We start from the raw sequence: 27,319 nt of genomic DNA on the forward strand, positions 1-27,319 counted from the left end.
GAAGCTATATCTAAATCTGAACCGATTTTTACCAAAATTGATAGCGTTTGTCTTTGAGCTAAAATCATGATATGTGCAAATTTTCTTGATGAGTGGATAATAAATGCGATGTCCACCATAATAACAAAAACTCGACAGACGGTCTATCAGCGCACTAATGATATGCGGACAGACGGACATGGCTAAGCCAAATCAGCAGGAATTTCTGAGCCGAACTACACATTGTATCAAAATCGCAGTAATGATATAAGGTACAGTTTACGGTTCTGTAATAAATTCTATATAAATTTATGCTTAATGTACCCATTTCTTGCTAGGACCTTAAATGCTCAACTGGATTCCTTAGATAGCACTACATCCAACTTTGGACGTCGTGGCGGCATGGCGGCATGGGTTATCGTAAACAGATCGCCATAATATTTCGTATTTTTCTTATTGGGATCAAAAGGACAAAAATGGAGGGTATGCATATCAAAAAACCAAAAATAGGTTTTTTGTTATACCCTCCACCATTAGATGGGGGGTATACTAATTTCGTCATTCTGTTTGTAACTACTCGAAATAATCGTCTGAGACCCCATAAAGTATATATATTCTTGATCGTCGTGACATTTTATGTCGATCTAGCCATGTCCGTCCGTCCGTCCGTCCGTCTGTCTGTCGAAAGCACGCTAACTTCCGAAGGAGTAAAGCTAGCCGCTTGAAATTTTGCACAAATACTTTTTATTAGTGTAGGTCGGTTGGTATTGTAAATGGGCCATATCGGTCCATGTTTTGATATAGCTGCCATATAAACCGATCTTGGGTCTTGACTTCTTGAGCCTCTAGAGTGCGCAATTCTTATCCGATTGGAATGAAATTTTGCACGACGTGTTTCGTTATGATACCCAACAACTGTGCCAAGTATGGTTTAAATCGGTCCATAACATGATATAGCTGCCATATAAACCGATCTTGGGTCTTGACTTCTTGAGCCTCTAGAGTGCGCAATTCTTATCCGATTGAAATGAAATTTTGCACGTCATGTTTTGTTATGATATCCAACAACTGTGCCAAGTATGGTTTAAATCGGTCCATAACATGATATAGCTGCCATATAAACCGATCTTGGGTCTTGACTTCTTGAGCCTCTAGAGTGCGCAATTCTTATCCGATTGAAATGAAATTTTGCACGTCGTGTTTTGTTATGATATCCAACAACTGTGCCAAGTATGGTTCAAATCGGTCCATAACCTGATATAGCTGCCATATAAACCGATCTTGGGTCTTGACTTCTTGAGCCTCTAGAGTGCGCAATTCTTATCCGATTGAAATGAAATTTTGCACGACGTGTTTTGTTATGATATCCAACAACTGTGCCAAGTATGGTTCAAATCGGTCCATAACCTGATATAGCTGCCATATAAACCGATCTTGGGTCTTGACTTCTTGAGCCTCTAGAGGGCGCAATTCTTATCCGATTGGAATGGAATTTAGCACGACGTGTTTTGTTATGATACCCAACAACTGTGCCAAGTATGGTTCAAATCGGTCCATAACCTGATATAGCTGCCATATAAACCGATCTTGGGTCTTGACTTCTTGAGCCTCTAGAAGGCATAATTCTTATCCGATTTGAATGAATTTTTGCACGAAGTATTTCGTTATGATATCCAACAACTGTGCCAAGTATGTTTCAAATCGGTCCATAACCTGATATAGTTGTCATATAAACCGATCTGGGATTTTGACTTCTTGACCCCTAGAGGTCGCAATTATTATTCGATATGCCTGAAATTTTGTACGACGGATCCTCTCATGACCATCAACAAACGTGTTTATTATGGTCTGAATCGGTCTATAGCCCGATGCAGATTCCATATAAATCGTTCTCTCTATTTTACTTCGTGAGCCCCAATGGGCGCAATTCTTATACGAATTGGCGGAAATTTTACACAGGTCCCCAACATATAATTTAAATGTGGTCCGAACCGGACCATAGCTTGATATTGTTTTAATAGCAGAGCAACTCTTTTCTTATATCCTTTTTTGCCTAAGAAGAGATGCCGGGAAAAGAACTCGACAAATGCGATCCATGGTGGAGGGTATATAAGATTCGGCCCGGCCGAACTTAGCACGCTTTTACTTGTTTTTTCCTCACTACTTTGTGCATCGAAAAGAAACAGATTCAATTGTAATTTGCAAAGAACCAATTAAATATAGTTTTGATACGAGTATACTTACAAAAACTGTCTTCTGTTGCAAAACATACCTGAAATGGGAAAAATATATTTTTGGTTATTTCTTCATTTCAATCTATTGGTGAAAATTTATAAATAATTTTTTCTAATTTTGTATTAATTTCCACCCATAGTTTCTGTCTCCCTCTCTTTTTCTCGCCTCCTTCCCTTAACCTACAGTGATTGGCCGCTTATTAAAACCAACATGTCACATTAATTTGTGCTTCTTTCTTTGATGATTTCAATCTTTATGACGACCAACAACCATGGAGATCATACTAAAATGAAATCAACCATCTCCGTTAACTACTATTAGATAGATGAAGTAGAAGTACAAAAATCCCCTATAAAGTTCGGTCATGCCTATCTGCTTTAGCTCAGTTAGTGAAGAAATTTCCATCATAAAGGTTGTCTTTCATTGTGCTGGTAACAAAAGTTTTTGGTCATGGTCCGTCCATATTTAACCATCACAAGGGTGTGGGCTTCAAGGGAAAGGGTTTCCCATTTAATATGAAACATTAAGTATTTTAACTTTCTTCCTAGTTGAAATGGAAAGGATTCGAAAGACACAAGTTCCTTAGAGCAAAACAAAAGAGGACTTTGGCAAGTCCCTTGTCGATATCCTTTCATGGCATAGTGAATTTAGAGTCTATTTTAACATTTATGAATGTAAAAAGCTATCCATACATGGTATTCCCTTTCTATTTCAACTCCATTATGCATTAGACAAGTATTCGGCCATTTCCTATTTGTATGTTATGCTCTACTCAATGACATAGATTTCATTTCATATTTTGTTTTATTGCATTCGATTGCCTTTAATTTGGTTGTATGGAGGGGGAGGGAATATGTTATTGGGAAATACACTTGGAAAATGAAAGACATACAAATTAAATAAATAAAGACAATCCCAATGAACTCTACCAGAGTTTATAAAAAAACCAAAACACAGCAGAAATAATTTTTTTATACCCTCCCTCATAGGATGGGTTTGTAGCATATCGATTGGTTGAAATTCTCCACAAAGTGTTTTGTTTTATCTTCCAACAACTATGCCAAGTATGGTCCAAATTGGTTGATAATCTGATACAGCTGCCATATAAACCGATCTCGAATCTTAACTTCTGAGTCTTTGGGGGGCGAAATTCTTATCCCATTGGACTTTTTTGTATAACGTACAACAACTTATTCCATGGCCTTATATAAACGTGCTATATATGGTGCGAATCGGCGTATAACCTGGCTAATCTGCTGGCCGACATGTTTGCGGGAAATTCTTCCCTGCCGGAAAGCTATCAACCACTCCCCGTTATTGAAGATGTATTTAGTTCCATGCCTCAGATATATTTTCGAACACGTGAAGTCAAAAGGGTTCTTGCAGATCTCGACGGTCCACAACCTGTTCTGGCTCCAACAGCATGGTAATATTTATTCATTATACATCGGGCAGAGAACTTGACATTGGCGATCCATGGTGGAAAGGTATGTAAGATACGGCCCGGCCAAACTTAGCACGCTTTTACTTGTTGTACTTATTTTTTTTTATTTTTGCTAAACTTTGTAAAATCAAAATTACGAAGGCTTCTTTAATATTTTTTTTAACATTTTTTTTATCACTGCATTTTGTCTATTTCATTCACATCCTCTTTTCTATGTATGCTATTCACAATTTAACTGGCTCAATTGACTTGCCCCCATTGTTTCCTTTTCCGGTTTTATTTATTTTGCTTTCTGTATGAACTTTTGTCATGGTGTCCTTGGATGGTAGTGACCTTATTGCCATTTGAATATTTAAAGTTAAAATGTTATGACCAAACGAAAATTTATATAATATTCATATGTCACTTTTGTCCGGAGTTCTTTATTCAACTCCAAACAAAATGCTTGGCCATGTGCACAAAATCGGACATATGTGGAGAGCAAATGAATTTCCGATTTTCTTTGAAGTTGAAAGAGACAATTGGTATGGGGTTAAAAAAGGGAAAGTGGTGACAAAAAAGGAAAAAACAATTTTTAAGGCAATTTTCAAAGAAAATGTTTTCAAATTAAATAATGGAACAAGTAAAATCGGACCAAGTTCGCCCGTGCCGAATCTCATATACATTCCATCATGGATCGCATTGGTCAAGTTCTTCGCACGTTATCTCTTTAGGAGAACAAAGGATTATGGTTTAAAATTGCCATGCAATTTGGAGCTGTATAAGGCTATGGACCGATAAGGACCATGCTTGGTTTGGGTGCTAGAGACAGTAGCAGAAGTCATTTCTGCCAAATGGGATAAGAATAGCGACCCCAAAGGGGCTCAAGAAATAAAATCGGGTGATAGGTTTATATGGGAGCTATATCATCTTGGACAAATTTGGATTTGTCCTTTAGTTTAAGTATAGTATTTATCGTAGAGCAAATTGTGAATCATTTTGAGTTGTATGAAGTATAAGAAGTTACATGAAATCCCTCAGTGATAAGTTGTAATATTGGGTTGCCCAAAAAGTAATTGCGGATTTTTCATATAGTCGGCGTTGACAAATTTTTTCAACGGCTTGTGACTCTGTAATTGCATTCTTCCTTCTGTCAGCTGTTACTTTTAGCTCGCTTAAGAAAAAAGTGTAAAAAAAGTATATTTGATTAAAGTTCATTCTAAGTTTTATTAAAAATGCATTTACTTTCTTTTAAAAAATCCGCAATTACTTTTTGGGCAACCCAATAATTATGGTCCGAAATGAACCATAACTTGATATTGTTCCAATAACATAGCAATTATTTTCTTTTATACTTTGTTGACCTAAAAAGAGTTACCGTGACTTCTTGAGCCTCTAAAGGGCGCAAATATTATCAGATTTGGCTGAAATGTTGTACAACGGCTTCTCTCATGACCTTTAACATACGTGTCGAATATGGCATGAATCGATTTATAGCCTAATGCAGCTCCCCTATACTTATATATATATATATTGGGTTGCCCAAAAAGTAATTGCGGATTTTTCATATATTCGGCGTTGACAAATTTTTTCACAGCTTGAGACTCTGTAATTGCATTCTTTCTTCTGCCAGTAATCAGCTGTTACTTTTAGCTTGCTGTAGAAAAAAAGTGTAAAAAAGTATATTTGATTAAAGTTCATTCTAAGTTTTATTAAAAATGCATTTACTTTCTTTTAAAAAATCCGCAATTACTTTTTGGGCAACCCAATATTTTCGTTGCATGGCATTCCACTAAAAGATCTTTAACTGTCGAAAATAAATATTCCAAGGAAACTTTTGTTCCATATAAAGTAAAGGAAGGCGCAGCGGTGCGGGCCCGGGTCAGCTGGTCGGTCTATAACCATATAAACCGATCTGGGATTTTGACTTCTGGAGCCTCAAGAAGGCCTAACTCATATCCGATTTGACTGAAATTTTGTACAACGGCTTCTTCCATGACCTCCAACACATGTGTCAAATATGGTCTGAATCGGTCTTTAGCTTGATGCAGCTCCCCTATAAACCGATCTCCCTATTTTGCCAATTCATATTCGATTTGGCTGAAATTTTACACCTATACTTCTACCTTGGTCTTCAACAGTCATTTCAATTAGCAAAGCAATTCCTTTCCTTTATTCTTTGTTTATCAAAAAAGAGATACCGGGAAAGAACTCGACAAATGCGATTCATGGTGGAGGGTATATATTGGGTTTCCCAAAAAGTAATTGCGGATTTTTCATATAGTCGGCGTTGCATTCTTTCTTCTGTCAGTTATTAGCTGTTACTTTTAGATTGCTTTAGAAAAAAGTGTAAAAGAAGTATATTTGACTAAAATTCATTCTAAGTTTTATTAAAAATGCATTTAAAGGGTGATTTTTTTGAGGTTAGGATTTTCATGCATTAGTATTTGACAGATCACGTGGGATTTCAGACATGGTGTCAAAGAGAAAGATGCTCAGTATGCTTTGACATTTCATCATGAATAGACTTACTAACGAGCAACGCTTGCAAATCATCGAATTTTATTACCAAAATCAGTGTTCGGTTCGAAATGTGTTCAAATTTTGACAAATTTTGTTCAGCGATGAGGCTCATTTCTGGTTGAATGGCTACGTAAATAAGCAAAATTGCCGCATTTGGAGTGAAGAGCAACCAGAAGCCGTTCAAGAACTGCCCATGCATCTCGAAAAATGCACTGTTTGGTGTGGTTTGTACGCTGGTGGAATCATTGGACCGTATTTTTTCAAAGATGCTGTTGGACGCAACGTTACTGTGAATGAACACATTTCGAACCGAACACTGATTTTGGTAATAAAATTCAATGATTTGCAAGCGTTGCTCGTTAGTAAGTCTATTCATGATGAAATGTCAAAGTATACTGAGCATCTTTCTCTTTGACACCATGTCTGAAATCCCACGTGATCTGTCAAATACTAATGCATGAAAATCCTAACCTCAAAAAAAATCACCCTTTACTTTCTTTTAAAAAATCCGCAATTACTTTTTGGGCAATAAAATTCGGCCCGACCGAACTTAGCACTTTTACTTTTGAGTTTTTTTAATATTTTATTTAAGTAAAATGTTTCCGAAATTTAAATAAATGTTGCTGATATTTTAGTTTTTTCTAAATATTGCAAAAATCATATTCTCATTTCAAAATTTCGAAATAACTCATCTAACCAAGTTTTTAGGAAACCTTAAAGTTATTGTTTCTCTTTTCCTACCTAAGGGAAACCTTAGCTAAGAAAAGCTCTCAACTTAAAATTTAATTTTCGACAGAACTGTACCCTTCAATGGTTTCTTATTGTTATTATTTATTCACATAAAATCCATGAAGGGGCCTGCGGGGGTCCATTACAAAAGTTTACTGGCAAAACCAACAAACATTCTAATTTCCTTAAGAAATAAACACACAAAAAAAACCCGCATGAGATCAAATGAAACCTTGTTTTGAATTGAGACCAAGTTATTGAAACTGTAGCTGAAGCGATGAGAAGACATAAAACTTCAAGAAAAAAAAAGGACAAAAAGGATTGGTGAGCAGGATGAATGAAAGGGAGGAGAAGATTTTCATATAACCGGAAAATTTACGCAACAATAAATGTTAACCGCATAGCAATCACTCACATGCAGATACTCCCATACAGATAGCCAAATTATGAGAGGGTAGCTAGTGAAGAAAGAAAACCGTATGTATGAATATGAGTGTGTTTTTGATTGCACTGCAGTCTCTTATTTATATTTTGAAGTGTAAACATTTCATTTCAAACTCATAAATAAAGCCCAGAAAGTATTCATAAAGTAAAAGTTTATTTTCACAAGTTAACACACAATTCGTTGTTTTTTTTTTTTTTTTTTTGCGTTCATGATATTTTTTTTTGTACAAAAATTTTGCCGGACTTCGAAAATTTAGGCTAAGACCAGGGCCATAAACTCAAAGCCAACTTTAACTCAAACCACAACAAAAAACCATTTTTCTGTTACTTAAGAGGAAGCAGCGGTCAGATCTGTTAGGCATTATTGAAAGGATAGAAGGAAATGAAATCGTGTGTAGAGGAAGAGGTATGTGTTCCGGGCACACATTGACCACAGTATAATAGGGCTGCCGTTTAGAGAATAAGAAAAAAATTTCTGTGGAAATCAGCAATGGTCATAATTTTGGGTGAAAATTTAATTTAATTTTTATACCCTCCACCATAGGATGGGGGTATACTAATTTCGTCATTCTGTTTGTAACACCTCGAAATATACGCGTGAGACCCCATAAATTATATATATTCTTGATAGTGTCATGTCATTTTAAATCGATCTAGCCATGTCCGTCCGTCTATCCGTCTGTCCATCCGTCAGTCCGTCCGTCCGCCGATCCGTCCGTCTGTCTGATCGCCTGTGTGTCGAAAGCACGCTAACTTTCGAAGGAGTAAAGCTAGCCTCTTTAAATTTTGCACAAATGCTTTTCAGTAGTGTAGGTCGGTTGGGGTTGTAAAAGGTCCAAACCGGTCCATATTTTGATATAGCTGCCATATAAACCGATCTTGGGTCTTGACTTCTTGAGCCTCTAGAGTGCGCAATTCTGATCCGATTAGAATGAAATTTTGCACGACGTGTTTTGTTATTATATCCAATAACTGTGCCAAGTATGGTTCAAATCGGTTCATAACCTGATATAGCTGCCATATAAAGCGATCTTGGGTCTTGACTTCTTGAGCCTCTAGAGGGCGCAATTCTTATCCGATTGGAATGCATTTTTACATGAAGTATTTTGTTATGATACCCAACAACTGTGCCAAGTATGGTTCAAATCGGTTCATAACCTGATATAGCTGCCATATAAACCGATCTTGGGTCTTGACTTCTTGAGCCGCTAGAGGGCGCATTTCTTATCCGATTTTAATGATTTTTTACACGAAGTGTTTTGTTATGATATCCAAAAAAAATGCGCCAAGTATGATTCAAATCGGTTCATAACATGATGTAGCTGTCATATAAACCGATCTGGGGGCTTGACTTCTTGAGCCGCTAGAGGGCGCAATTCTTATCCGATTTGAATGAATTTTTACACGAAGTATTTTGTTATGATATCCAACAAATGTGCCAAGTATGATTCGAATCGGTTCATAATCTGGTATAGCTGTCATATAAACCGATCTTGGATCTTGACATCTTGAGCCAATAGAGGGCGCAATTCTCATCCGATTTGAAATTCAAATTTTGATGAAATATTCAATGAAAATCAACTTTGGACAAGATTTTGTATGAAAATCAAATTTCGACGAAACTTTCAATGAAAATGAAATTTCGACAAGATTTTCTATGAAAATAAAATTTCGACAAGATTTCCTGTCAAAATTTAATTTCGACCAGATTTCCTATGAAAATCGAATTTCTGCAAGATTTTGTATGAAAATCAAATTTCAACGAAACTTTCAATGAAAATGAAATTTCGACAAGATTTTCTATGAAAATCAAATTTCTGCAATAAAAATCAAATTTTGACAGGATTTTGTATGAAATTCAAATTTAGATGAAATATTCTATGAAAATCAAATTTCGACAAGATTTCCTATCAAATTAAATTTCGACAAGATATCCCATGCAAATCAAATTTCTGCAATATCTTATATATAACAAGAAGCGAAATCGGGAGATCGGTTTATATGGAAGCTGAATCAAGCTTTAGATCGATTCTGACCATATTGCACATGTATATTGAAGCCATGGGAGGAGCCGTTGTACAAAATTTGTGCCAAATCGGATGACAATTGCGCTCTCTAGAGGCTCAAGAAGTCAATACCCTAGATCGGTTTATATGGCAGCTATATCAGGTTATGGACCGATTAGAACCATACTTGCCACAGTTATTGGACATCATAACAAAACACGTCGTGCAAAATTTCATTCCAATCGGATAAGAATTGCTCCCTCTAGAGGCTCAAGAAGTCAAGACCCAAGATCGGTTTATATGGCAGCTATATCAGGTTATGAACCGATTAGGACCATACTTTGCACAGTTGTTGGAAGTGATATCAAAACACTATGTGCAAAATTTCAGTCAACTCGGACGAGAATTGCGCACTCTAGAGGCTCAAGAAGTCAAGACCCAAGATCGGTTTATATGGCAGCTATATCAAAACATGGACCGATATGACCCATTTACAATACCAACTGACCTACATTAATAAGAAGTATTTGTGCAAAATTTCAGGCGGCTAGCTTTACTCCTTCGGAAGTTAGCGTGCTTTCGACAGACAGACGGACGGACAGACGGACGGAAATGGCTAGATCGACATAAAATGTCGCGACGACCAAGAATATATATACTTTATGGGGTCTCAGACGATTATTTCGAGTAGTTACAAACGGAATGACAAAATTCCTATATAAATGTGTATAAAAATGAAATTGTGTTTGTTTGTAGGTTTGTTTGTTTGTTTGTGTGTTCCTTATAGACTCAGAAACGGCTGAACCGATTTAGTTGAAATTTTCACAGATGGTGCATAATGACCCCGTGGTGAAAAAAAGGTACTACATTTTTTGATTTCTTACCCTTATTTCCAGATCTCGGAGATGGGTGGTGCGATTTAGCGAAATTTTGTGTGCTCTCATAAAGTACGCTAAAATTAAAAATTTGGTATCCAAATTTGGTATCCAATTTGGTATCCTAAAACCTACCAAACATATATTTAGACCAATCACGACAATATGGGACTCAAATGAAAGGTATTTAGGATAAGAAAACGTATCTGATATCCAATTGTCGGACCAAGTTCTACGGGGACCACCCCAAGCCTCAAAACACCCCTAAATCGGACATATTTACCGACCATGGCAATATGGGACTCAAATGAAAGATATTTGCGAATAGAATACGAATCTGATATCCAAATATGGGACCACGTTTTTGGGGGTCCACGTTTTTGGGGGTCCACCCCTTTCCCAATACACCCCCCAAACAGGACTTATTTACTGACCATGGCAATATGGGGCTTAAATAAAAGGTATTTGAACGTAGAATACGAATCTGATATCCAAATATGGGACTAAGTGTATGAGGGCCGCCTCTCACCAAAAAGTTCCTCCAAAAGGGACAAATTTGCGACAATAGCAATATGTGGCTGAAATGAAAGGTCTTTGGGAGTAAAGCACGAATCTGATATCAATATTCGGGAAAAGTGTCTACGGGGCCACCCCACCCCCACAACACCACCCAAATAGGAAGTATTTTCTGACTATTGCAATATAAGGCTCAAATAAGAATTGGAACACGAATCCGATATATATTTTCAAGGTCAACTCACTGAGTGGCCGCCCATCCCACAAAACACCCCCCAAGCCGGTCATGTTTGCCGACTATGGAAAAATGGGGCTCAAATTAAAGGTATGTGGGAATAGACCACGTATCTGATATCAACTTTAGGGGACAACTGTCTAGCGGAAATTTTTTCCCGGGCTTAGTGTTTGGGGGACCACTCCCAATCCCAATAGGGGTGTTTTGGTTCAATGATAACAGGTTCAATGATAACAGGCCTCCTCTTTATAGCCGAGTCCGAAAAGCATGCAGCAGTGTGACGCTCTTCGGGGGGGAGTTTTTGGCAAGGCTTTTATGCATTGTATAGCAACTCACAAATGTCGTCAGCATCAGCATGGGATAGGTTAGGTTAGGTTAAAAAGAGTGGTATCCGCCAGTAATCGGCATGTTGTGCGCTCTAAATATTGGGTTGCCCAAAAAGTAATTGCGGATTTTTCATATAGTCGGAGTTGACAAATTTTTTCACAGCTTGTGACTCTGTAATTGCATTCTTTCTTCTGTCAGTTATCAGCTGTTACTTTTAGCTTGCTTTAGAAAAAAAAGTGTAAAAAAAGTATATTTGATTAAAGTTTATTCTAAGTTTTATTAAAAATGCATTTACTTTCTTTTAAAAAATCCGCAATTAGTTTTTGGGCAACCCAATACAAAAAAAAATAGAAACCTCGAAAAACCAAATCTAAGTTAGGAATTCCGTGCTACTTACAAAATTATTAATTGTTTTCAATACCAAGTTGGTTCATGTCTGTTATAGTGTCCCCACCTAAGTGCCAGCCTCTGTTAGAACCGAAAGCCGAACAATGACAAAGGAAATGCTCCAACGTCTCATCATCTTCACCGCATGCCCTATACATGATATCACTTGCTGAACCTATTACATAAATCCTTTATGTCGCGTCATTATACCAATAGCTATACTGACCTCCTTCTAACTTCCTTTCAGTACTAGCCTCGTCTTCTCACGATCCATAGGATTTTCCCTCCATAGGATTTTCGCCGTCCTACCAACCGTTTCGCTGTTCCATAGGGTTGCATGAACATTCGTCGCCCACGCCCTTAGTTCGGACTGCGTTAACTCAAAGGATTCGGGTTACCCAAGTTTATTGACGGCAGCCCTCTGGCCTTCACCGCCAAATCGTCTGACCTTTCATTCCCCCTTAATCCGTTTGGCACCCAAACGATGCGGATTTGGCCATCCTCAGAGAAGGCGTTCATATCCTTCTTACACTCCAAGACAGTTCGTGACCTCACCGTCTTTGTTGTTATTGCTCTTAGGGCAATTTTACTGTCCGCAAAGATGCTCACACTTGACGTCCTCGCGGTAGCAACACACCACCTCACACATTCCGTGATCGCCCGGATCTCCGCCTGTAGGACCGTAGTATGGTCAGGCAGTCTCAAACAGATTTCAGTCCCTGGGTTCTCAATGTAAATCCCCAAGCCCACTTTATCCTCTAGCTTTGATCCATCCGTGTAACATGGACTTCCAAATGCCAATACTGGAGTTCCGTCAATTCAAGACTGTGCCGCTGGCAGCAGTGGCTCGGACTCGACCTCAAGGTTCATGTCAGGTATCCGATCGGAAATGTCTTCCCTTCCTTCAAGGTTTCCTATCGTTGGCTCGGTTATACCGCGTTGGTATGAGCTGCTTCCATCCTCAATCCATTCTCCCATCGCCTTAAGACTTATAGCCATAGTGGCTGCCTCACACTTAATCTGTACGTCAATGGGTCGGATATCTAGAAAAGTCTCCTGTGCCCTAGTGGGTGAATCGCACCCCCTATGCCAAGCCAATATGTTCTCTGAATCTGTTGTATGGTCCTTATGTTGCACTTTTTCTCCTTAGCAGTCCACCAAACTACAGAGGCGTAAGTAAGTATTGGTCTAATCACGCTCCTGTATAGCCAGTGGACTATCCTCAGATTGAGGTCCCATTATGAGCCTACGGCCCGTCTACATAGTGCCCAATATCTGTGAGCCATCTCAGTACGCTCCTGAATGTGACACTTCCAATTCTGCTTTCTGTATAAGATCATTTCTAAGAATTTGACTTTGTCCGATATCGAAATCGTCTCATTGAGGAAACGAGCTGCGTTAAATTGGCCCACCTTCGTCCTCCTCGTGAACAGCCATATTTCAGTCTTCTCTGGGTTAACATGGAGACCTCTGTGTCTAGCCCAGTCATGTGCCACATGCAAGACCCTTTCGGGCCTTCTGCATAGCTGGTTTGGATCCTTACCCCTTAGAAATATTATAACATCGTCTGCATAGCAGAAAGGTTCAAATCCCTCCTCGGGGAGCATCCTCAATAGGTCTTTTATGGTGGTCACCTTAAGGTAGAAAATTTTTTTTTCCTCAAATTTTTTTTTCCATTTGAAGATGGCAGCCCTGTCCAAAAGTTAAAAGGAAACGTGCTTTGAGTTTCTCGTTTTTTTTGTCTTTTTTTTCAAAGGTTATGTTCAACCATAAACTTTTGTTCGACACTCAAACACGCACATAATTCACACACACACACACACATGACTATTGGAATTTTAACGCAAGGACAGACAAACAAGGCAATTCCTATTAGAAAATAGAGGGGGAGGGGTGAGTGTGGGTCAAGTTCTGTGTGGGCATTACTTAATACCTTTTATGGCATTTTAGACACGCACGTTTAACTTTTTAATGTTTTCTGTTAGTGTGTGTGTGTTTTTGTATCTTTCGTTTCATTTGTCGTCATTGGTGTTTTTATCCAACACACATTGGCCATCCCCGGATATACAGCCAGCACGACAGAGACAAAGTTTATACCATTGCCTTCGGTTTTACAGGAATTAAGCTTAAATGCCTTGAATTCGTTGTCGTCGTGTGAGATTATTGTAAATTTATTTGTTAGGACTTAACGATGCTGCGTTCTTCAGCAACTTCTAAGAATATCACGCACACAGACAACAGGAATCAAAGCGTTATTATTCGGTCCCCTTTCTGGAGGGCCCCTGTGGGTTTGATTGCTGCCACAAAGACGTTTATAAAGTTTGATGACTTCATTTAACTTTGGGCTACACGACAAAAAGCGAAAGGCAAAAGGAGAAAACATAAAAGATAAATAAGTAGAAAAGTCAATTCGTTGGTCTACAAGAGAGTTAAGTCCTTTTGCAAGAGCATGAAGTCCTACAAATGAAGTGTAAAATTCTTAATCATTAACAACAAAAACCACAACAGCAGCAACAGTAATGAAAGGAAAAGTAAGTATTTCGTTTGGTACATACTTTAATCTCATCACAAGATGTGTTTAACTTCCATGTATTCCTGGTAAATCAGTATTGTGGACATCACATAGGCATAACGTACCTACAGCCATGCAGATAATCCTCACATACGCTATATAGGACCATGAGGTCGCCATTGTCATTGGCCAGTAAAATATCCATTAGAAGTTTTTAACATTTCCTTAATGGATTTTGTTTAACAAATAACTTATGTAGCCAGTATTTTGGCTAGAAAACGAGCCAATAAAAAAAGGCAGAGTAAAAAGAAAATTAAAATGTTGAAGAATTCAAATGCTAGAAAAGTCTAGCTAAAAACAAAATATTTTTAAAATTGAAGTCGAAAAAAATCTTTAAAAATCTGATTTCAACTAGAATTTCCATGAGTATCCGATATTGAAGATATTTTCTTGCCCAAAAAGTAATTGCGGATTTTTCATATAGTCGGTGTTGACAATTTTTTCACAGTTTGTGACTCTGTAATTGCATTCTTTCTTCTGTGAGTTATCAGCTGTTACTTTTAGCTTGCTTTAGAAAAAAAGTGTAAAAAAGTATATTTGATTAAAGTTCATTCTAAGTTTTATTAAAAATGCATTTACTTTCTTTTAAAAAATCCGAAATTACTTTTTGGGCAACCCAATATATCAAAAATATCGCTCAATGGCTGATATTTCTGATCACAACCTGGCTGCTGTGATAACAGAGACGTGATTGACTCACGGAATGATTGGGGCACTAGAAAAAACGAAACGTGAATGTAGACAGATGGAAACGAAGCTACGAACAATGGTTTAGTGACTTCTTTACCTGGGCGACACTGAGAACAATGCCTGCTGTTATGACTAGAGAGACGCATAACGGAAAATATGTGCAACCAATTCTTCAGTGACCCCTGTATATGGGGAATACTAGACTAGACTAGAGAACTGTCTATTATATTCAAAGAGACTACAGTCACTGAAGGCGTGACAGAAGCACTAGGACACAGGTAAGCGTATGTAGGTGGGCGGAAAGCATGCTTTAGCAATGACTAAGTGGCTCCTGTGTCTTAGGAATGCATATGAAACCGCTGGCTGTTATGTCTTCAGAGACGTGATACACTCACGGAGTGATTGAAGCTCTAGGATATCGAGATGTGTGCGTGTAGACAGATGGAAAAAAGCGCGAACAGTTGTTCAGTGGTCCCCAGTGTCTGAGAGATACATACAAAACCTCTAGCTGGTATGATTATAGAGACGTGATTCACTCACGGCGTGAGGATACCAGGAAGTGTATGTATATAGATGGAGAATACGTGCTAACAACTGTTCAGGGATCGCTGTGACGGAGAGATGCATGTCAAACCGCTGGCTGTTATGATTAAAGAGACGTGATTCACCCACTGCGTGATTAAAGCACTTTGATACACTTGATACTGTGTGTAGACAGATGGAAAATATGCGCAAAAAACAGTTCCGTGACCCCTGTGTCTAAAGGCTACATTTTAAACCGCTGGCTGTTATGATTTTAGAGACGTGATGCACTCACGGAGTCATTTAATCACTAGGATATCGAGATATGTGTGTAGACAAATGGAAAATAAGCGTAAACAGCTGTTCAGTGGTCCCCAGTGTCTGAGAGATACATACAAAACCTCTAGCTGCTATGATTATAGAGACGTGATTCACTCACGGCGTGAGGATGCCAGGAAGTGTATGTACATAGATGGATAATACGCGCTAACAACTGTTCAGGGATCGCTGTGACTGAGGAATGAATGTCAAACCGCTGGCTGTTATGATTAAAGAGACGTGATTCACCCACTGCGTGATTAAAGCACTTTGATACACTTGATACTTTGTGTAGACAGATGGAAAATATGCGCAAAAAACAGTTCCGTGACCCCTGTGTCTAAAGGCTACATTTTAAACCGCTGGCTGTTATGATTTCAGAGACTTGATGCACTCACGGAGTCTTTGAATCACTAGGATATCGAGTTATGTGTGTAGACAGATGGAAAATAATTGTGAACAGCTGTTCATTGACCCCCTGTGTCTGAGAGATACATACAAAACCTCTGGCTTTTATGATTAAAGAGACGTGATTCAATCACGGCCTGATTGATGCACTAGAATACCGGGAAGTGTGAGTGATGGCTCAGTGACTCCTGTATTTGAGAGTCACTTGACAAAATGTTGGCTGTTGTTGTAACAGAGGCGTGATTCACTCACGCTATGATTTAGGCGCTGGGGAAATTGCTTGCTGTTATGGTTCCAAAGATGTGATTCACACACGGCGTGATTGAGGCACTAGAAAAGCAGGACATGTGAGTAAACAGATGGAAAGCACGCACAAACAATGGCTCAGTGGCTAACATAGCTAATGGGCAAAACACTGTTTGTAATGGTTGCAAAGACGTGATTCACTTTCGGCATAATTGAGGCACTTACAAATCGGGAAGCATATGCAGAAGGTTGGCAAATACTCGCGAACAATTGTTCAGTGATCAATGCCTCTAAGGGATACTGGTCAAAACGCTGGCAGTTACAGTTACAGCGATGTGATCCACTTACGGCGTGATTGAAGGACTAGAAAAGCGCGATAAGTGGGTAAACGGTTGGAGAACTCACGAGGATAATAGCTCAATGGATTTTGTGCCTGGAGGAAACTGGTCAAACCGCGGGCTGTTATGGTTACAGAGACGTGATTCAGTCACGGCGTGATTGAAACACCAGAATACATGGGACATACGCTGCCCTGGATGGGAAATTGTTCGGTGACCCCTGTATCTAAGGGATACTGGTGAAAACGCTGGCTGTTATAGTTACAGAGACATTATTCACTAGCAACATGATCGAGGCCCTAGGAAAGCGGGATATGCATGTAGACTGAAGGAGAAACACGCGAATAATGGCTCCGTGGGATGCGTGGCAAATCGATGACCATTCTTTCTCTTTTAAACTCGATTCGTTGGCTTCTTAACGTCATCCTTTCATTTCCAAACGCGTTTCGTTCACTTCCTAAGGCGATTCGTTTGCTTCTTGACGTGACTATTTCACTTCATAGTGCGATTCCTTGGAGTCTCTGTGTACTAAGTTCAATTCTTCATTTTATTTATTCGCTTCTTAGCGCGATTCGTTCGCTTCTTAACGTGAATAGTTTGCTTCATATCGGTTTGCTTCACATCGTGATTCGTTCGGTTCAGTTCGTTACATGTTTGTTTCCTAACGCAATTTTTTCACTGCCTAATGCGATTTGTTTGCTGCGATTTGTGGACTTGCTAACGCGATTCGTTCGCTCCCTTACGCAATCAGTTCCCTTCTAAACGTGATTCCTTCGCCTACGAAGCTTTCGAACGCGAACATCGTGCACCTCTTAACCCAATTCGTTTGCTTCTTAACGCGATTTCTTGGCTTATTAAAGCGATTTCTTGGCTTCTTAACGCGATTTCTTAGCTTATTAAAGCGATTTCTTGGCTTCTTAATGCGATTGGCTTCTTAACGCGATTTCTTGACTTCTTAACACGAATTCTTGGCTTTTTGGCCAATTTATGTATGTCGTCGGGTTCGTAACGCGATTCGTTGACTTCCATATGTGATTAATTGCTCTTTAATACCATCAGTTCGCTTTCTAACGCTTTTCATTCGCTTTCTAACGCTTTTCATTCGCTTCGTAACTCAAGTAGTTGACGTCGAAGCACGATTTGTTCGCTTCTCAACGCTTTCTGTTCTTAACACTATCCGTTTCTGATACCATTCGTTTTTTTCTTAATGTCCTAATTTGGCTTCCTAACGTGTTTCTTTTACTTGTTAACGTGAATCGTTCGTCTTCTATCGCGAATGCGTTATATTCGCTTCCTGATGCAATTCATTTGCTTCTTAAATGACTTGTTGGCTTCTAAAACTTTTTAGGCCGATTCGTTGGTTTCTTAACGCTATTCGTTCGCTTCCTAACGTGATTTGTTCAGTTACAAACACTATTCCTTCGCTACTTAATGTGATCCGTTCGGTTCGCTTCTTATCGCGATTCGTTGGCTTCCTAACTCGATTTGTTCGCATCCTAACGCAGTCTGTATGCTTGCATACGAGGTTTGATCGCTTTCTAACAAGATCCATTCGCATCCAAATGCCATACCTGCGTTTTTTTAGATAATTCGTCCGCTTCCTAACGCTATCCTTACGCTTACTTACTCGATTCGTTCGCTTCCTAACTCGATTTGCTCGCTTGCTAACTCTTCCGGTACACTTACTTATGCGATTTTTTTGCTTTCTAACACAATCCGCCCACTTCGAAATGCCATTCGTCCGCTTCATAACACAATTCGTTCGCTTCTTAACGATTCGTGAGATTCCTAACGTGATTCGTTGGCGTTTCATTGGCCTTTTAATGGGCTCGGTCGCTTACTAAAGCGATTTGTTCGCTTCTTAACGCGATTCGTTCGCTTCTTAACGCGATTTGTTACCTTCTTAATGCGATTTGTTTGCTCCCTTACGCGATTTGTTCGCTTCCTTAAACAACTTATTCGCTTACTAATGTGATCCTTTCCTTTTCAAACAATTTCGATTGCTTCCTGCAATTTTGTTCGTATGCTTGCTAACGCTATTTTTTCGCTTCTTAACACGATTCGATCCGGTCGCTTTCTATCTCGATTTGTTTGCTTCTTAACGCGATGCGTTGCCTTCTTAATGCGCGTTGTTCGCTTCCTTACGCGATTTGTGATCCTTTCCTTTTCAAACAATTTCGTTCGCTTCCCATGAGTTCCTAACGCAACTCGTTCAATTCCTACAGCAATTTTTGGATTCTTAGCGCGATTCATTGGCTTCTTTAAGCAATTCTTTGGCTTCTTTAAGCGATCGTTCGCTTCTTAACACGATTCGTTGTATTCCCAAAGCTATTTGTTGGCTTATTTTTCCAATCCGAAATGCCATATAGACCGATCTCTCGATTTAAGGTCTTAGACCCATAATAGCCGCATTTATTGTCCGATTTTGCTGAAATTTGGTTGAGTGAATTATGTTAGAATCCCCGTCATCCCTATTTAATAAGGCGCGGATAAGTCGAGATTTAGATATAGGTGCCATATAGGCCGGACTCCCGATTTAAGGTCTGAGGCCCATAGAAGCCGTTTTTTTTAGCTCGATTTCGATGAAATTTGGGACAGTGAGTAATGTTAGGCCCTACGACATCTTTGTTTAATTTGGCCCAGATCGTTCCAGATTTGGATATTATGCCGTATAGACCGATCTTATAAGGCTTTAGGCGTTATATATAGACCGATTTCTCGATATAAGGTCTTGGGCCCATAAGGGACGCATTTATTGACCGATTTCGCTAAAATTAGGTAAAGTGAGTTGTGTTAGACACTTCGACATCCATGTATAGCTGTCATATAGACCAGTCTCTCGATTTATGTTCTTGGGCCAATAAAATGGCGCACTTATTGTCCGATTTTGCTGATATTTGGTAAAATGAGTTGTGTCAGACCCTTCTATATCTCTGTTTTATTTGACCCAGATCGGTCTAGATTTGGATATAGCTGCCATATAGACCGATCTCTTGGTTTAAGGTCGTGGGCCCTTAATATGAGCATTTATTGTCCGATTTGTCAGCAATTTGGTACAGCGAGTTGTGTTAGGTTCCTGGACATCAAAATCAAATATGGTTCAGATCGGACTATAACTTGATATAGCCCACTTATAGACCGATTTCCCGATTTAAGGACTAAGGCCATAGAAGCCGTATTTATTACCTAATTTCCTTGACATTTGGCACACTGCCTTTTCTTAGGATCCTCGACATCCGTATTGGGTTTGGTCTAGATAGATCCATATTTGGATAAAGCTGCTTTTGGCTTATAAATGGTGCGGTTTCACAGATTGTTTTCGAAATGTGGTCGTTAAAAATATACATTCTTGAAGTGTTGTTGGTGGATCGACCCGGCCGAACTTTTTTCCTTTTTTACTTGTTTTTCTATGAACAACAAAATAATTTTTTCCCTTCATTCAATTTGAATAATTTGCTGCAGGCTACCCAAGGCGAAAATTATTTGGGCTTCAGGCGAGATTTAAATTGTATTATTTTAGGCTTCACTAAAAGAAATAATTGGGCAGCAAAAGTCTTGCCGGACTATTAATGGTCATAAGGAAATTTATTCCCAATTCTTTCAAAGTTTCACTTATGTTGTGTTGTCAGAAAACAAAAACCCAAGGACGAATATTTTCCTCAATTCCTTTTCATTTGTTTCCTTGGTTGTAATTTTATTTTTATTTTTTTTTTTTTGTGAAACATGTATTAATTTGTTGCTGGCTGCTAATGAATCCGTTGCATAAATTATAATGTTGGAAAAATGGCAATAAAAACAATGCCTTGTACAATTTACTGGCTAATTTGTGTATTTTCTCCATTGTGAGGGGGGAGGGGAAACTTGAGAAACACCGTTGATTGTTGGTTCCGTGTAAGAAAAAACCAGCATAGACCCTCATTGTCGAGCATGCCAAAAGCCTACATAAAAGTGATTTCGGTTAAAACGAAAACAAAAATCTTTTGGCCCCAAGGCCAATTTGTAGCCAAGTTCCAAAAATCTAAAACATTGAGAATCATGACATGGTGTCAGGCTTTGGTGGGCCATGTCGAGACCAAAAGAAACAAAAAACAAAAAAACCAACCTTACTCAAATTGAAGTCCCTTTTTTAGCTGTTGTTATTACATTTTTTGATTTTTACTTCCAACTCATGTTTGCTTTGCCATGGTAGTGGATTTTTGTTTTCTTCCGTTCTTTTCTTTTTTGGGCAACCAGAGGCTGCTTTGGCCTTAGAAATGAGAAATTTGTCACACAAAGTTTGGCACATCATTAACAGGATCTTTTGTTAATGGCCTGGTCTCTATACATTTTTGTTTTTTTTTTGCGTTTTTTCTTTCGTTATTTTCTATGCCTTTGATGCAATCCTTTCATTTAATGAATGGCCATAGAGTCCATCCATTGCACAACATTGTCTGGGGATTAATTAAATACACGTTTTATTTGCCCTTGAGAGGGAAAAAATCCTAAGAAAGATATAAACAAAAATCATTGCAATAAACCATGACGTCAAGAAGGGATTAGAAAGGATATTTGACATAGCCCACACAAAGCAGCACAAACAATTGTGGGTTTAAGAGGCAAATTTGTTGCATAAGTGGGAGAAAAAAGAAACTAAGATGGTATTCAAAACGTTAGGTCAGTCTGTAGTGATAGCCTACAACTAAATTCTCTTAGACAGAAGCAGTCAATTGTGATAGATTGATGATTTAATCAGACTCTGGTGTAAATTAAACCCAAATCTCTGCTCTTATGATTCGATATTTGGACCTACACCATCACCATTAAGATCATAAAACAGTGTTTTTTTGACCACATACCAAACGAACCCAAGAACATAGGAAAAATCATTGGTTAAAAACTTCTCAAGTCTAGTTGTTTGATTCATTTCCTTTAGTTCACCAAATTTGGTAACACACAATTACAATACGATCGATAACTAATTTGTATCGACAGTATCTTTTACATAGTACATTGCTTTGATTTACTTTAGTCCTATCCAGTGCAAGTCAAACTGAATAAAATATCAGTGCAAAGTTGTACTGGTAAGATATCGATAAAAGATAAAAAGAAAAGGTAAATCGCGATCTGCACTTAATATAGTAACAAAAATGAAACACAGCAATTATTGACTTTTAAAAATATTTGATGATTTTCATCACTATTTATTCAATTTTATCGATATTTATCGAAATTTATCGATATTTTTCGAAATTTATCGATATTTTACAAAATTTATCGAAATTTATCGATATTTTTCGAAATTTATCGATATTTTTTGAAATTTATCGAAATTTATCGAAGTGTTTCGAAATATATCGATATAAATCGGTTTTTATGAACACAAATCAGTTTTTATCGATATAAATTTGGTTTTTATCGATACAAATCATTTTTTATCGATATAAATCGACTTTAATCGATATTTTAAGAAAGTTATCAGTTTTATCAACTAATTATCGATTTTTTCAAAATTTTGTGAATCTTTAAAGAATAGAATATTATCAAATATTATATATCGATAATTTCCACGTTTATTGCTTATTTCTACCGCTACATACTTTTACTTATTTCATCTACTGCCAGTTCGAGGAGTCAGTTATATTTTTGTAGTCAAAATATAACCGAAGAAAATTTAAAATATTATTCATAAAATCCCATCATAAAAAGATCGATAACACAATTTTATGTATAAAATCTTCTGCACAGTTAATAATATTCTACAATTATCGGTTGTTATCAATATTTGTCAAAAACTATCACAAAAAAATAGTTAGTTAAAAACTTGTCAAGTCTTGTTGTTTGATTCTGCAAATTACAATTATAATAAGATCGATAACATAATTTTATCGATAAAATCTTGTGCATAGTACTATTATTGGGTTGCCCAAAAAGTAATTGCGGATTTTTCATATAATCGGCGTTGACAAATTTTTTCACAGCTTGTGACTCTGTAATTGCATTCTTTCTTCTGTCAGTTATCAGCTGTTACTTTTAGCTTGCTTTAGAAAAAAAGTGTTAAAAAAGTATATTTGATTAAAGTTCATTCTAAGTTTTATTAAAAATGCATTTACTTTCTTTTAAAAAATCCGCAATTACTTTTTGGGCAACCCAATAGATAAATATCACTTGCTTTGTTATACTTTAGTCCTATCCAGTGCAAGTCAGATAATCTGGATAAAATGTCAGTGCATATTTGTACTGGCAAGTTATCGATAACATGCACTAAATGATAAGAAGAAACGATTAATCCCGATTTGCTCTATATATTATTAAAGTAGAATACAGCAATTATTGATCTTCACAAATATATGTTGATTTTCATAACTGTTTATCCAATTTTATCGACATTCTTCGAATATTATCGATATAAATCGATTTTTATCGATATATAATAAAAGTTTTATTTTTATAAATTTTTTTTTTCAACTTTATTAACTATATCCTTTCGTGATTTTTTGGACACATTGCAGCTCGAGATTATATTCAAAGCTCTCTGTTCAAAGAATAGCACAGCAAAGAACTTTGAAAGTTAGTTAAGGGCGTATTGTTATACAAAACTCTTTGACTGGCATAGTGATATTTACCGAATTTTGTGGATGCTTTTGAATAGAATTTCTGCCTCTGTATTGTTATCGAAATAAATCGATAATTTTTTCGTTGGTTGTTTTTTGACTGCTACCGACTTAGATTTATTTCATATCTGCTGCCAGTTCAAGGAGGCAGCTATATTTGGAATAGAACCGAATTACATTTTAAATATTGTTTATAAAATCTCATCATAAAAATATCGATAGCATACAGTTATTTAAAACATCTTTTGTTAATAATAGCCGAAATTTATCGGTTTCTATCGACATTTGCCAAAAATTATCGTTAGCGAATTTTCTTCGTTCAGAAAATTTAGTAACATACAATTATAACAAGATCGATAACTAAATTAAATCGATAGTGTGTTGTGCATAGTACTACTAGAGAAATAATATTATTGATTTTTAAAAATTTTTGATGATTTTCATCGGTATTCATCCAATTCTATCAATATTTATCGAATATAATCGGCATAACTCCATTGTTATCGATATTCAACGAAAGAAATAATTTGTTCAACTTTATAAAATATATTTATTTAATTTGCGAATGTTTATCGAACGGAATTTGTGACATTGTAACATTATTGAATTTTATGAATCGATAATTTTCACGTGAAGAGACAGTTACATTTTTGTAATAGTAATCAACGACATAAGTTTATTTACAATATCTGCAGCACAGTCGATGATATTTGATCTTTATCGGTTGTAATCGATATTTGTCAGGAATTATCATTGGAAAAATCATTGGTTTAAGACTTGTCAAGTCTAGTATAATTATATAATTATAATAAGATCGATAACTAAATGTAATCAATAGTATCCTGTGCAAAATAATATTAAAGAAATTTTATTATTGACTTTGTTTGTTTGTTGAATTTCATCGCTATTTATCCCATTTTATCAATTTATATCGATAATAATCGAAAACAAAATTTTATCGACTGTTATCGATTTGGTAATGACAATCTTCTCCAAAAATTGTTTCTTTTGGAATCACTCGAATATTCCTTTGTCAAAAGAAAATCAGTTTTTTGCCTGCTATCGAAAATTACGATTTATTTACCAGCTGTTATCGGTGCTTATCTACTGTTATCGATACATATCGAATATTGTCCACATTCAGTGTTATAGTTATGGTGATATCAATTTTTATCAACTCTTATCGATTTTCTCCATGAAGATTTCTTTTGGAATCTCTCCAGTATTCCTTCGTCAACTGAAAACGAGTGTTATCGATACGTAATGAGCGTTATTCACATTCAGGCTTATATATATATTAATATCAAATTTTATCAACAGTTATCGATTTGGTAATACCAATTTACTCCAAGAGGATTTTTTCAAATCACTCTAATATTCCTTTATCTAGAGAAAACTTTGTTGTCTGCTATTGATGCCTACAGTTTATTTATCGGTGCTCATCGATTTATTTCAATGTTGTCCACGTTCAACGTTATAGTTATGTTTATGTCAAATGTTATCAATTCTTATCGATTTGGTAATAACAACTTTCTCCAAGAAGACTTTCTTTTGGAATCGCTCGAATACTCCTTTGTCTACAGGAAACGGTTTTGTGTCTGTTATCGATACCTACGATTTATTTAGCGGTGCTTATGGATATATATCGAATGTTGTCCACATTCAGTGTAATGTCAAAATAAAATTTTATCAACTGTTATCGGCTTGGTAATAACAACTTTCTCCAAGAAGGCTTTCTTTTGGAATCACTCGAATATTTGTTTGTCTACTTAAAGCGGTTTTTGTCTGTTATCGAAACCTACGGTTTATTTACAGGCTGTTATTGGCGCCTAACGACTATTATCGAATGTTGTCTACATTCAGAGTTATAGTTATGATTATATAAAACTGTATCAACTGTTATCGATTTGGTAATAACAAATTAATCCAAGAAGAATATCTTTTCGAATCAATCGAACATTCCTTTGTCTATAGAAAAACCATTTTTTGTATGTTACCGATACCTTCGATTTATTTATGGGCTGTTATCGGTGCTTATCGACTGTTATCGATATTTATCGAATGTTGTTCACATGGAATATTCGAGTGTTTGTTTGAAATCACTCGAATATTCCTTTGTCTACAGAAAACAATTTTTTTGTCTGTTATAGGTACCTACGATTAATTTAGCTGCTACTATAGGTGCTTATCGACTGCTATCGATGCTTATCGACAAAATCATCGTGTGACTTCGGTGCTCCCTGGCCCTTGGAATATTTAATTTCTACTTAATTTATTTTGTTTCTCTCTTGTGAAGCATATGTTAAGGCGCACGCTTCTCGAGTATTTCTTTAGTTTTTTCCTCTTATCCTTTCGACCTTCCAAACTTTACCACAAATAAAAGTGAAACAGTTACAAAAACTTTGATTTGTTTCAGTTTTTTTGTTTGCTTTTTCCACTTTCCTCATAGTCATTTAAATCTATTTCTCATAGCATGCTTGAGCATCTAGGTACAGATGTTTCTAGAGCATTTTTCTCCCCTTACCCCATACAAATGGCACAACTTTGGCAAATTGGAATACATGCTGTGCCATACTTAAATATCATTTAATTTAATAACATATTGTCATATCTTAATGAGATTATCTCAAGACTATTTGTAACAGATGTTGCTTTTACTTGCATGGAGATTACAAAAGACGCGATAAGTGAGAGAGGGGAAGAAAAAAGAAAAAGCTTAAGCACAAACGTTTAATTCGTTATCGTTATTATATAGAACTTGTTCTCTTATAGCTATGGCAAATCGTTGGCAAATGTTTGCAATCACATAACATTTTATCTCATTTAGTTATTAGCAAAATATTGACATGGTAGAGATTTTGCTGGAAGATTTCACCATGACATGTGGAGAATGGGAATGACAAGGGCTGACAAAAAAAAAACTAAATTTGCTCGTAATTGATATATATTCGTAACTAAAAAGCATCGTCTTAAAGGTGATTTTCGTATTCATATTTGATGTGTTGTAAAAGTAGTGCATACTTTTGGGGGATCCTTCTCTCATACTTCCCTATTCAAACCTGCTTAACATTCTAAGAAATTTCAGTGCCTATTACTAAATTTTTTGTTTATAACAACTTGTTAACCCATAAAATACCAACAACATTTGTAATTTTTTATAAAGAGCTGTTTTTTCAGTGATTATCTCAAAATTTTGTCTTGTAATTTTTTTCAGTGATAAAGTGTTTGTTTATATTATTCTAATTGTCCTGGGATTTCATTGTTGTTTGTTTTTCTTTGCCACTCATCCTATCCTCTCCCACATGGTACAGTGTAAATCAACGTCTTCACGACGATTTTGGTAACTGAATTTTATGTGTTGTAAAATTAGTGCATACTTTTAGGAAATCTTATCACATTAAAAAACAGATGCTTCTCTCATACTTCCCTATTCAAATCTTGCTAAACATTCTGAACATTTTCAGTGTCTTTTACTAAATTTTACCCATAAAATGTCAAAATTTTTTGTAATTGTTACTGAATTTTTTTTTAAGAGTTGTTTTACTCAGGGATTATCTTTAAATTACTTTTTTTAATTTTTTCAGCGATAATATGTTTGCTTATGTGCTTCTAATTGTCCTATGATTCTATCGTTATTTGTTTTTTTAGCCTCTCGGCCTATCCTCTCCCACAAGGGACAAGGTTCCCCTAAAAGTATGCACTACTTTTACAGCACATCAAATTCATATACCAAAATCATTTTGAGGACGTTGATTTACACTACATCAACATCTTCAAAATGATTTTAGTACAAAAATTTGATGTGCTGTTAAAGTAGTGCATACTTTTAGGGGATCCTCTTACGGTACAAAGAGAAACTTCTTCCATATTTCCCTGTGCAAACATTCTGAACATTTTCAGTGTCTATCACAAAATTTGTTACTTATAAAAACATATTTACCCATAAAATGTCAAAA

Source organism: Stomoxys calcitrans, chromosome 3, assembly GCF_963082655.1.
Source record: "Stomoxys calcitrans chromosome 3, idStoCalc2.1, whole genome shotgun sequence".
Taxonomy (NCBI): domain Eukaryota; kingdom Metazoa; phylum Arthropoda; class Insecta; order Diptera; family Muscidae; genus Stomoxys; species Stomoxys calcitrans.